This window comes from Fulmarus glacialis, unplaced genomic scaffold (genome assembly GCF_000690835.1).
Source record: "Fulmarus glacialis isolate BGI_N327 unplaced genomic scaffold, ASM69083v1 scaffold8439, whole genome shotgun sequence".
Lineage (NCBI taxonomy): Eukaryota > Metazoa > Chordata > Aves > Procellariiformes > Procellariidae > Fulmarus > Fulmarus glacialis.
In genome coordinates, this window is record NW_009235145.1 from 6468 (window position 1) to 10386 (window position 3919).

At 53.2% G+C, this 3919-nt stretch overlaps 1 non-coding gene across 1 annotated transcript; it reads left to right on the forward strand.

Moving 5' to 3' along the window:
• The first annotated feature begins 571 nt into the window (after window positions 1–571).
• TRNAN-GUU lies at window positions 572–645 on the forward strand. Its single transcript has one exon. It is a non-coding gene; the product is annotated as a tRNA-Asn (tRNA).
• The last annotated feature ends 3274 nt before the right edge of the window (window positions 646–3919 follow it).

The following is a 3919-nucleotide window of genomic DNA, read 5'->3' on the forward strand; positions in this document are numbered from 1 at the left end:
CACGGCTTTCAATTTCTCGGCTCACACATGGTTGGAAGGATTTGCTAAAGCCCTCAACCATCCCCTTGCTTCTTGCCGAGTTCCCTCCACCCTCTCTTGCATCCCTACACAGTGCCAATCACTACCTAATCACTAACTGAGAAGCTAAGCAGCTCTCAAGGCTTTCCATCGCATCCTCAGGGGATGACGGCATTTCTCTAGTCACCATTCATGCATCCTAAAAACACCAGTTGAAGCAGCGCATCTTGGTGAGGGGTGGACCTCCCCAAGGCACCTCTGTGCTCTTTGAGGTCTGAGCGCTTGTGCAAGGCTCCAGGAGTAGCTCATTTGGTGCCCACCTTTGTATCGCAGATGGGTGGTCTGCAGTGGGCAGGGAATGAGGCAGGACTGCTACCAGAAATGCCATGGGAGGGGAGGTCCGGTGCTCAGGGAAAGAAGGATGAAGGGTGGACATTTGGGGTTACGGTGTTTCTCTTCCCAGGTCACCATTATGTGTGACAAAACTCTGCTTCCCTAGAAATGGCCAAACATCTGCCTGCCGATGGGAAGCACTATCCAGCTCTCTTTGGGAGTCTCTGTGGCACAATCGGTTAGCGCATTCGGCTGTTAACTGAAAGGTTGGTGGTTTGAGCCCACCCAGGGACGGGACCCCTTTCCTCTGCCCATGTTGGGGGGGTTGGAACTAGATGACCTTTAAGGTCCCCTTCCAACCCAAACCATTCTATCTTTTATAAAAAGAGGAGGCTATTCAGTCCCCTCAGCAAAGGCAGAGGAAGGAAAGCAAACCGATAGGAATTCCTTATTCTGCTTTACTTGCGCACGCAGTTTTGCTTCACTTACTAAACTGTCTTTGTCTTGACCCATGAGTTTTTCTCACTTTGCCCTTCCAATGCTGTCCCCCATCCCGCTCGGGGGGAGTGAGCAAGCAGCTGGGTGGGGGCTTAGCTGCCGGCTGGGGGAGTCAACCCACCATGTAATTTGCCTTATTTCTACTTTCACTAAAAACAGTAACAGTAACATGCTCTAAAATAATTTCTCCTTCTTCTTGATGGTGATAAACTTAATTTCTTTAATGTTATTCCTTTCACTTGACTTGATCCCCATCCACTGCTGGTTGTTCTCCTCCAGAGTCCTGCCTTCAGGCACAAAAGCCTGGGAGACTCCACCTGTATCAGTCTCCTGAGTAAGTCAATGTCTTCTCTCCTGGAGCCCCGAGGCTCTGCTACTTGCCATCTTCACCCCCCTGGCATCTGGGACCCCACAATTTCACAGTCACTATAGCCAAGGCTGACACTGATTATCGCATTCCTGACCAGCTCTTCCTTGTTTGCCAGTACTGGATCCAGGTGGGCACCCAGGGCCCTTGTTGGCCCAGGGGGCAGCTGTATTAAGAAGTTGTCCCAAGATCCTCCAGACTGTTTGCACCTTGTTTTGCCTGGTCTGTGAATGCCAGGGCAATTACAGTCCCCCACAGGAACTGGCTTATTGACCTGCAGACTTCTTTGGGTTGCTGACAGAAGACTTTTCCTGCTTCCTCACCCTCATTGAGTGGTTCATAACTGCCAACACGATGTCACCCTTACTGGCTCCCCTAATCCCCAATGACAGAAGCTAACCACCCTGGCAGAGCTCCACACATCTGAGCTGCCCCTTCACTGGAGGCATCCCCCACCCTCACCTTCCCTCCCACTCTATTCTGCAAAGCCTCTATCCCTCCACCCAGGTGAGCAAGCAGTCCCACCACATCTAATTTGATTAAAAAAATCACAGTGCTGTGAGGCTCCAGCCCCTCCTCTCTGTTCTCCACCTCCTCCTGCCTGTGCACGTTTGGGCTGCAGCATTTCAGCTGTGGCACTGGGGCTGAGCATAGACTTGTTGCAGGCAAACATGGGAACAGGGACCCAGGACCCCACCCTGCTTCACATGCTGGAGTGCTTGGCAGATGTTAACGTAACAAGGAAATGAGGTGCTCACAGACTGCCCTGAGGTCTCCAAGGCCAGAGGAACAAGGCTGGGCAACAGCACCTTCTCCAGGGAGACATTTGGTGACTCTGCAGAAACTCTGCAGGGCTGTGGGGCTTGCATACCATGCTCCCCATACCATCAGGCAGGTGAGTAGAGGTTCAGAAAGAGGAGAATAGTCAAGGGTGGAAAACACAATTACAGGGCTGGGCACTCTGGTGTGACCTGCCTCCCAGTCCTACAGCACCACCAAGGGATGGACCTTGCGTCTGTGCCATGGTGTTGGTGTTGAGGTGATGGCACACAGGCACCGGACCCCTTTGGGAGGCCCTGCCCCACACCAGCTCCAACAGGGCATGGCTTTCCTAGAGATCCTGTGCTGTGTTTGCCTGCTGAGTGGAGTTGTATTAGGCACTCCAGGCATCTGGCATGGCACTGGAGACTTTTTTTAAAATGAGAGCCCTGAAATAAATAAGATGTCTTCAGTGCAGGGATGTGGACATATCTTAGCTTTGCAGAGGTGCTCTAGTAAATGCAATGGATAGAGACCTGGGTCTCCTTCTGGTGCACTCCTTCTCTGGTCAGCTCAAGAGCTCTGCAGGCTCCAGAGATATATGTGACAAGGTGTGTTCAGGTGCCCTAAACATACAGGTCTGGTGTCATTTAGGATGGCCAAGGAAATCCCGCTTGCCCTTCCAGCCCTCAGCTGAGGCTTGGGAAGGATGCGGGTATTCGCAGAGATTTTCCATCAGAGCTTGCAAACACTTGAAGTTGTCTTGGACCATCCTGGCCCCTCAGTCGGGGGCAACTGTGTGTGAGCAACTGAGTGCCCACAGAATAAAGACCAGGGGCTCAGAGCAGGGGCTTACCTGCAGGAAACGCTTTTGTGCACCCCTGACCTAAAGCAAGAAGAATCCCAGCTCCTGTGGCTGTGTGGGGTGCATGGGGGAAGCGGAATCCTGCTTCTTCCAGCTGGGGATGAGATGCCTGCATTGCCTCAGCTGAACCCCCAGCACAGGGGAAGCCAATCCCTCCCTGTCCCTGTCTGTGTGTGCTTTTTGTTATGGGACAGGAACCGCAGTGTCCATAGGGGAACATTTACACCTCTCGCAGACAACCATGCTCTGGTAGGACAATTTCTGCTGCAGGAATCAGTCCTTCTCCACTGTTTAGAGAGGGACCATTAGTGATTGCTTTTGATGACTCCAAATTAGACTCCGCAGGGATGATCCTGCTGCCTTTCAGGCTCTGTCAGCCCTGGAGCCCCAGGGACACCTTGAGGGAGCCCAGAGAGGGCAGAGAAAGTTGGGCTGGTCCTCTGCTCCTGGGCTGGGCTGGGCTCCTGGGATGGAGGGAGCTCCTGGCAAGCGGGCAGCGCTGCAGAGAGACAGCTCTGCCCAGGAGCAGCTCGTCTGCAAAGCCCAGCAGGGCTGAGGGCACTGCCTGCAGGCACCGAGGGGAGAGGAGAGAAGCAAGAGAGAGGTTAAAGGCAGTGAAGAGTGGGAGGATGCTGAGAGCTCAGTGGAGGAGAAATCTTCACAGCCCTTGACACAGTAAGTCTCTGGCTGCAGGGCAATGTACCTGAGCATCCTGGACAGATCTCCTAGAGCTGGTGCATCCCAGAGCAGACAGGATCTGGCAGGATGGCTCTCAGGGTTTCTTCCGTGTAGAGAAGGACGTGCTCCAGAGCAGGGCTTCTCTGCTGCACCCTCACAGGGATAGGGCATGACCACCCCCTTCTTCCAGGGAGGATCCGGACTGACAAAATAAGGGTGAATTATTTATAGCTCAGTGGGCCCATGACGCCTTGGGCCATCAAGGAAGAGATGCAACATATAGATGGGCTCGTGATCGAGGGGTGGACTTGACCATGGACGCTATTGCACAGATTATCCATGAATGTGAAACATGCGCTGCAATCAAGCATACCCCTCTGGTATGGAGGACGATGGTTGAA